The following is a 9,495-nucleotide window of genomic DNA, read 5'->3' on the forward strand; positions in this document are numbered from 1 at the left end:
AAGAATAAGGGAAAGGATGAAATGCACAGCAAACTGTGTTCATACCTGAAAGGTCATTACAATAACGTATCATCATCATTAAAAAAAAATGCTATAAAGAGCGGACATGATTATTTTTCGAGGATGCTCTCGATGGTACCGCGGTAGAAGGAGGTCGTGATGGGGGTTCCCTCAGAGGGAATTGCTGTTTGGAAGGAGAGGCACAGGGGGTCCAACTCTTTTGAGCTTGCGGAGGAAGTACAGGCCCTGGTGGGATCTCTTGGCCAGTGTTGCCGTGTTGTGGCTCCAGGACAGGTCTTCGGATATGTGCACTCCCAGGAACTTGGTGCTGTGCACTCTCTCCACTGCAGCACCGTCGATGATGAGTGGAGCATGCTGGGGGCGCACCATCCTGAAGTCCACAACAATCTCCTTCGTCTTCTCCACATTCAGACGGAGATTGTTGTCCTCGCACCACGTGGCCAGGCGGCTGACCTCGTCCCTGTAGGCTGTCTCCTCGTCGTTGTTAATGAGGCCCACCACAGTCGTGTCATTCGCAAACTTTATGAAGAGGTTGGAGCTGGGTGATGATGCTGAGCAGTCATGCGTGAGCAGAGTGAAGAGGAGGCAGCTCAGCACACACCCCTGGGGGGCCCCTGTGTTCAGCATTCAGTTAGAACCCACCACAGGCTCGTGTTCAGCCGAAGAAGACACAAAACAAAATCACAGTCGAGGAGAGGAAGAAGATAATTGAAAAACACAAACGAAGTGTGCGTTTGTGTGATTCAGTGGCCCAGTACGGCTATGCCAAGTCAACCATTGCTACCATTCTCCGCAACAGAGAAGCCATCAAAGGGGCGTCTGTTGCAAAAGGTGGTTCCGAGCTGTCAAAGCAACGGTCTCGGGCAATTGAAGAAGTTGAAAAACTTCTGTTAATTTGGATTGACGAAGAGCAGTTATCCGGCGACAGCGTGAGTAAAGCAATTATATGTGAGATAGCATGGCTAATTCACGCCGATATCGCCATGCGGCAACCTGTAAGTTCGGCGCTTATTGAGGATTTTAAAGCCAGCAACGGATGGTTCGAGAATATCTCAGGACGAGGAGGAGGAGATGGCTGCAGCATCAAGTGAGCTCATCAAGGCAATGTTGGCAAAGTGGAATGATGTACAGGCTTTTATCGAACAGTTCAATCTAGAAAAGACTGTGGCTATGAGAATCATCAACATGATGAACGATAATGTCACTCCTCAGCTTCGTAAGACCTTACAAGTCAGAAAGCAACAGGTGTCAATTAATACGTTTTTAATCAGCAAAAATGATGAGGAGTCCCCAAAGAAGCAAAGAAGAGAAGCCACGCCAGAGGTTGAGTTACCAACAGTCTGTATGGAAGGTGACTCTCCTTCCATAAGCCATCAACTACCATCACAAAGGTAAATAAAACTTTATTTTACTGTACAGTTTATTTCTTTAATTACAGTCCTCGTGTAATGTGCCTCTCCTTCCAAACAGCAATTCCCTCTGACCTCCAACGCCATTCCATCAAGCCATCAATGACCATCACAAAGGTAAACAAAATGCCTTCATTTCACAATACAGTGTATTTCTTTAATTACAGTCCTTATGGAATGTGACTCTCTTTCCAAACAGCAATTCCCTCTGACCTCCAACGCCATTCCATCAAGCCATCAATGCCCACCACAAATGTAAATAAAGTGACTTTATTATACAGTGCAGTGTATTTCTGTCATAACAATACGATAGCACATTTATTATACATAGAACAAGGTAAATTGTGTGTCATTTAAAGGCTAATTTAGTTGCAAATTATATTTTATGGAAACCTGGGAATGGATTATTCTCATTTCAATGGTTTCCTATGGGAATTTTTTGGGGGGTTACACACTTTTCGCCTTACACACTCTGTCTGGGAACCAATTAAATTCGTAAGCCAAGGTCTCACTGTATGTAGAACACACAAGGAAATTGCTTCCGGTCGAACACGCTGCACTAGTATCATCATCAAAAAATTGCAAAGAGGCACTATACAGTTCCATTTGGGCTACTGTTCAAATATTTAATGGCTTGGGGGAAGAAGCTGTTTAAATGTCTGCTGGATTTGGTGCACATGGCTCAGTAGCGGCTGCCTGAGGGGAGTAGCTTAAAAAAGTGGTGGGCAGGGAGGGTGCAGAGGGTCCAGTAGGATTTTCCGCGGTGGGTAGGGCGGTGCCAATGATTTGTTCCGCCGTCCTAACTATCCGTTAAAGTCAGTTTTTATCCATTTTTTTGACGGCCCGAACCAAACGGTGATGGAAGAACACAGGATGGATTCGATGACAGCTGTGTAGAAATGTTGCAGCACCTCCTGTGGAAGGCCATGCTTCTTTAGCAGCCTCAGGAAGTACATTCTCTGTTGGGCCTTTCTCAGGATAGAGTTGGTGTTGACGTCCCACTTCATGTCCTGGGAGACTGATTCCCAGGAACTTAAAGGTCTCAACGGTTGACACGAGGCAGTTGGATAGTGTGAGGGGTAGCTGTGGTGATGCATGTTTCCTGAAGTCCACGATCATCTCTACTGTCTTGAGCGTGTTCAGCTCTAGGTTGTGACGGCTGCACTAGAGCGCCAGCTGCTCCACTTGTTGTCGGTGCGCAGACTCGTCGCCGTCCTTGATGAGACCGATGACCGTGGTGTCAGCTGCAAACTTTATGATTTATAACAGCTGGGTGCGTTGAGGTGCAGTCATTCGTGTCGAGAGAGAAGAGCAATGGAGAGAGGACGGATCGCGGTGGCGCTCCAGTGCTCGTGGTGCGTGTTGAAGATATTTTTCCCAGTCTGACCTGTTGTGTCTGTCCTGTCAGGAAGCTGAGGATCCACTGGCAGATCGTAGGGAACACACCAAGCTGAAGAAGTTTGGGGATGAGGAGTTCTGGGATGATGCGATTGAACGCAGAGCTATAGTCCACAAACAGGATCCTTGCGTATGTTTCTGTGTTGTCGAGGTGGTCGAGTATGTGGTGCAGTCCGATGTTGACAGCATCCTCCACAGAACTGTTTGCCCGGTAGGCAAACTGAAGAGGATCTAGCATCGGTCCGGTGATGTTCTTTGGGTGGTTCAGCATGAGGCGTTCAAAGGACTTCATGACCACAGGCGTCAGAGCAACAGGTCTACAGTCATTCAATCGAGGGTGCTGGTTTCATTGGAACTGGGACGATAGTAGACTGCTTGAAGCAGGATGGGACTTCACACTGCTCCAGGGATCTGTTGAAGATTCATGTGAAGGCCGGAGCCAGATGGTCAGCGCAGACTTTCAGGCAGGAGGGGGACACTGTCAGGTCCCGCAGCTTTCTTGATCTTCTGCTGCTTGAAGAGCGTCTCACATCCAGTTCGTGGATCTGTAGGGCAGAGGGCGGAGATGCGGTAGTTTCTGGTAATGGGGGGCAGACGAGGGAAATAGGGGTGTCCTTTTCAAATCGGCAAAAGAATGTATTTAGCTCATCAGCCAGACCATTGTTGTACTATGCTTGGGGGGATGGTAAACGATAATTTGTTATTGCTTTCAGGCCATTCCACACCGATGCAGTCGTTAGTGGAGAACTGTTAAGCCTCTCCGCATAACTTTTTTTTGCAATGTTAATTTTCTTTGTCAGTCTGTTTCGGGCGAGTTTGTAAAGTGATCGATCGCCGCTTCAAAATTCGGACTCTTTCTCTTTCCTAAAATGCCTGAGTTTGAGAGTGAACCATGGCTTGTTGTTGTTGAATGAGCGGAAGGACTTTGTTGGTACACACATGTCCCCACAGAAACTAATGTATGATATTACAGTGTCTATCTATTCGTCCAATATTGCCCGTTGAAGTTTCAAAGACGCTCCAATCAGTGCAGTCTAAGCATTCTTGTCGAGCTAACTTTGCTACATCTGTCAGTTTTGACTACCGGTTTTACACATTTGAGTTTCTGTCTGTATGTGGGAATTACCTGGATTAAATAGTGGTCAGAAACACCCAATGCTGCATGCGCAACAGATCGGTATCCCCCTTTGAGTGCTGTGTAACAGTGATCTAGAGTGTTTTATTCTCTCGTGAAACAGTCAATATGCTGCTTATATTTGGGAAGTTCACGGTTTAGACGCGTTTGATTAAAATCGCCCAAAATGATCAGGGGTGACTCTAAATATTTTAGTTCGAGTTTGTTTACATGGTCCGCTAGCGTTTGTGTACACACCGATGAGAAGGTTTCTTCAGCCGTCATCTGTACAAAAGTGAAGGTTTCGGACGTTTCGCCTCCTATCCAAGAGGCTTCGTCAGCGAACTAAAGTCTGACTGGTCGTATCGGCCCCATTTATATATCCCTAATGTCCAGACCTGGTGGCGCCGGACACAGCTATGATAGGTCCCTACTCTCAGGTTGGGGGGGGGGGCGGGACCCCCCCCTGTGGCCCCACTGATTGTTCCTACATTCCTGACTAACGATTGGCCTATTACACCCACTCCCCCCGGTATCACCTCATCAGCATAACGACCCTCATCAGCATTGCGAAAGTTGCCTAACCTGTTTTGCCTGAGCAGGCTATTGTATGAACGATCCAAATTGAACCTCACACCACCAGACCGGTTTAATGAAGGATTTTGTTGTTTTATAAGAATCGCCTCTTTCACCCCCCTTTCAAACCATCTATGTTCTTTCGCTAAGATTTTAACCTCATTGTCGTCAAATGAGTGGTTGCTAGCTTTTAGGTGCAAATGTACTGCCGATTGAGGCCCACTAGTATTATCCCTGCGATGTTGATAAAGTCTTTTTTTGAGAATTTGTTGAGTCTCCCCAATGTACTGCTCTTTACAATTTTCATTCTTACAATGTATGGAATAAACTACATTACTTTGTTTTTCATTTGGTAGCCTATCTTTTGGATGCACTAATTTTTGCCTTAACGTGTTTATCGGTTTGAAATAAGTAGGAATTTTATGTTGCCAAAGGACTCTTTGTAATTTTTCAGAAACTCCTGCAATGTACGGTACTGCTACTCCTCTCCTTTTAGAATCTTGAGAATTATTGGTTTCGTTCGCTATTCTTTCTTTCTGACATTTGTTGAATGACCACTGAGGGTACCCACAGTTAGTGAGTGCTCTCCTGATATGTTTTGACTCCTTTTCTCTACCTTCAGTGCTAGTTGGTATTAGTTTAGCCCTATGCTGGAGGGTTCTGATAACTCCTAGTTTATGTTGTAAAGGGTGGTTAGAGTCAAAAAGTAAGTATTGGTCAGTGTGCGTAGCCTTCCTAAAGACTTCTGTTTTTAGCGCTCTGTCCTTTTTTATAATTACTTTACAATCCAAGAAGGCTAGTTGGTTCTCTTGAATGTCCTCACGAGTAAATTTAATGTTGAAGTCTACAGAGTTGAGATGATCTGTGAAGGATTGAATTTCTTGTTTCTTAATTATGACAAAAGTATCGTCCACATATCTAAACCAGTGTCTAGGTTTTGTCCCTGGGAAGGATGTGAGGGCCTGTTTCTCCATCTCTTCCATGTAAAGATTAGCCACTATGGGTGAAACTGGTGAGCCCATAGCACAACCATGGATTTGTTTATAAAATTTTTCCCGAAATTGAAAATACGTAGTATTAAGGCAGATTTCTAATAATTGGCAGATGTGATCCGGTTTCAGTTTGGTTCTTTCATGCAGAGAAACATCCGCCAGCAGCCTCGTCCTCACCACTGAGACTGCTGCTGGGGTTGGGACAGATGTAAAGAGAGAAGTCACATCGTATGATGCCAAAGTTTCCTCAGGTTCCAATATGAGGTCTTTGATCCTCTCTACAAACCCTGTGGTGTTCTCTACGTGGTATTCTGTGTTACCAACCAACGGAGCTAAAATAGTTTTTAAATATTTGGCTACATTGTATGTAGAGGAGTCAATGCTACAAACAATGGGTCGGAGGGGGAACCCTTCTTTATGTATTTTTGGCAGGCCATAGATACATGGCGTGGCCTCTCCCGGGTATAATCTAAAATACATCTGTTTATCTATATGTTTTCCTTTCTCTAGCTTTTGGAGACAGTCAATCATTTCTTTCTTGTATCTATTGGAAGGGTCCCTTTTTAGTTGCTCATACGTGTTAGAATCACTGATTAACCTATTTATTTTGTCTTCATAATCCAATGTGTTGAGCAGCACTGTGCATCTGCCCTTGTCTGCTGGCAAAATAGTAATATTTTTGTCTTTTTGTAGAGTAGTTAACGCCTTTCTCTCTTCTAATGTTATGTTGGACGGAGGAAGTTTGGCACTACTGAGAAGAGCTGATATTTTAATGCGTAGATCATCTGCCTCTGCATACGAAAGTTTGTTATTTTTAATAGCCGATTCAGTAGCTGTGATATAATCTATTGTAGGTAAGAAAGAACCAAACTGAAACCGGATCACATCTGCCAATTATTAGAAATCTGCCTTAATACTACGTATTTTCAATTTCGGGAAAAATTTTATAAACAAATCCATGGTTGTGCTATGGGCTCACCAGTTTCACCCATAGTGGCTAATCTTTACATGGAAGAGATGGAGAAACAGGCCCTCACATCCTTCCCAGGGACAAAACCTAGACACTGGTTTAGATATGTGGACGATACTTTTGTCATAATTAAGAAACAAGAAATTCAATCCTTCACAGATCATCTCAACTCTGTAGACTTCAACATTAAATTTACTCGTGAGGACATTCAAGAGAACCAACTAGCCTTCTTGGATTGTAAAGTAATTATAAAAAAGGACAGAGCGCTAAAAACAGAAGTCTTTAGGAAGGCTACGCACACTGACCAATACTTACTTTTTGACTCTAACCACCCTTTACAACATAAACTAGGAGTTATCAGAACCCTCCAGCATAGGGCTAAACTAATACCAACTAGCACTGAAGGTAGAGAAAAGGAGTCAAAACATATCAGGAGAGCACTCACTAACTGTGGGTACCCTCAGTGGTCATTCAACAAATGTCAGAAAGAAAGAATAGCGAACGAAACCAATAATTCTCAAGATTCTAAAAGGAGAGGAGTAGCAGTACCGTACATTGCAGGAGTTTCTGAAAAATTACAAAGAGTCCTTTGGCAACATAAAATTCCTACTTATTTCAAACCGATAAACACGTTAAGGCAAAAATTAGTGCATCCAAAAGATAGGCTACCAAATGAAAAACAAAGTAATGTAGTTTATTCCATACATTGTAAGAATGAAAATTGTAAAGAGCAGTACATTGGGGAGACTCAACAAATTCTCAAAAAAAGACTTTATCAACATCGCAGGGATAATACTAGTGGGCCTCAATCGGCAGTACATTTGCACCTAAAAGCTAGCAACCACTCATTTGACGACAATGAGGTTAAAATCTTAGCGAAAGAACATAGATGGTTTGAAAGGGGGGTGAAAGAGGCGATTCTTATAAAACAACAAAATCCTTCATTAAACCGGTCTGGTGGTGTGAGGTTCAATTTGGATCGTTCATACAATAGCCTGCTCAGGCAAAACAGGTTAGGCAACTTTCGCAATGCTGATGAGGGTCGTTATGCTGATGAGGTGATACCGGGGGGAGTGGGTGTAATAGGCCAATCGTTAGTCAGGAATGTAGGAACAATCAGTGGGGCCACAGGGGGGGGGTCCCGCCCCCCCCCAACCTGAGAGTAGGGACCTATCATAGCTGTGTCCGGCGCCACCAGGTCTGGACATTAGGGATATATAAATGGGGCCGATACGACCAGTCAGACTTTAGTTCGCTGACGAAGCCTCTTGGATAGGAGGCGAAACGTCCGAAACCTTCACTTTTGTACAGATGACGGCTGAAGAAACCTTCTCATCGATGGACCACTCCTGTACGACTGAGAGCTTACACAGACGTTTTGTGTACACACGTTAGCATTAGCCTGTAGCGAAGTGTACACGGCAACGAGAATAAAGGAAGCGAACTCACATGGCGAGTAGAATGGCTTGCAGTTGAGAGACAGCGATTGCAAGCCAGTGCTGCAGTGTGCGCCGAGCATCGAGCATCGTGACATCGGTGCATCATTCTTCGCTGATGTAGAAGCATATTCCACCACCTTTGGATTTCCCTGATTGCTCCGTGTCGCGGTCGGCTCTGAGGAGACGGAAGACAGGTAGGTGTAGCGTGGAATCCGGGTGGCGGTCACTGAGCCAGGTCTCAGTGAAGCAGAGCGCAGCAGAACATGCAAATGTTTTATTGGTTTTTGTGAGAATAAGTTCGTCCATCTTGTTTGGTAGTGAGCGTAGATTAGCGAGATGGATCGATGGGAGCGCCTTTCGAAATCCACGCTGCCGTCGCTTGACGAGCACGCCGGCTCGCTTACCCCTCCTACGCCGGCGACTCAAAGCTCCGTACAGAGCTGCTGCGCCGCTCACGAGCAGCCCCCCAAAAAAAACGTGTCGATTTTGTTGTGTCGGTGAAAATAGTCCAAGAGTGGATTCCCCAATGCTCAGTAACCCTTCCCACGTGTAACTAAGTCGCGTAGGGTCACAAAAAAAACACATGAAAATGACAAAACCTGGAACAATACTCGGGAGCGTGTGACCGAGTCTGCCATTCGCGGCGCCATCTTGTCCATATATTTAGATAAGTAATCGTCCATTCTAAAAATAAGGCCAATGAACACAAAAAAATGACTGGATGGGTGCACATAACTTGCTAACTGTTTACTGTAGCTTGCTGTCACTAATTATATTATTCTGCAGCCAAGGAGTCGCAAGAATAATCTCTGGAATCACCAGTGCCCCCTGTCATGAGGCAGGAGAACTGTGTGCCTCACCTTTGCACACAGTTTTGCTAAAAATAAAATAAAATAAACACTAGTACAGTGTTTATAATGTACAGTGACTGTCCATTATGTACAGCAGCTAAACTGTAGACATTTAGTTCATGTACTAAAAGTGTTTGAACACTTTAATAGTGATATGCAGAGGGGCAACAATGTGGTCTCACTGCAGAGCAAGCCAGCACAGTTTGCATCGTTATTGCACAATCCATGGTGAGGCTCAGCCGGCTGCTGCCTCACTGATTGTCTCTACTTAGTATTTGAACGGTGAATGTGAAATTTCAGCGATTTTGAAGAAAAATATCAAAAAATTGTGAAGTTAAATGGAAAATAAATTTAAAGTACAAATCACTAAATAAATATCACTGTTTAATTTATATATTCATTTGATCTTTCCATGATGACAGGCACGGCCTCCCCTGCCTCCCCTGAATGCACGTCACTGAGGCTACAATACTTTATATGTTTGTGAAAGACAATTCATCTTTATTCCAAAATGCTTCTTCAGTTCTAAATCGAACGGTGGACAACCCTCCCTATTTATCAGTTTGTCCCCTGGAGAGAGTGAGAAAAGGGTGGTGTGGTTTTTGTTGTTACAGAGCGTGTGAGCATTTTCACTAAATAAGAAAAGTCAATCTGAGTGATGCCATAAATAATTCAAAATACCGAAAGAATTGAGTACCATGTCATCCACCATAAGATTAGGTTAG

The 9,495-nt window shown here is 44.2% G+C and overlaps 1 pseudogene across 1 annotated transcript; it reads right to left on the bottom strand.

Moving 5' to 3' along the window:
• Positions 1-1,319: 1,319 nt before the first annotated feature.
• LOC148888210 (uncharacterized) lies at positions 1,320-8,964 on the bottom strand (annotated as a pseudogene). The gene is made up of 2 exons (XR_016117177.1): positions 7,930-8,964; positions 1,320-3,373 (listed from the first exon to the last, which is right to left on the bottom strand). The product of XR_016117177.1 is annotated as an uncharacterized LOC148888210 (transcript).
• Between the last annotated feature and the right edge of the window lie 531 nt (positions 8,965-9,495).

The sequence above is a fragment of the Hippocampus bargibanti genome, linkage group LG14 (assembly GCF_051943395.1).
Source record: "Hippocampus bargibanti isolate YZ-2025 linkage group LG14, ASM5194339v1, whole genome shotgun sequence".
Classification (NCBI taxonomy): Eukaryota; Metazoa; Chordata; class Actinopteri; order Syngnathiformes; family Syngnathidae; genus Hippocampus; species Hippocampus bargibanti.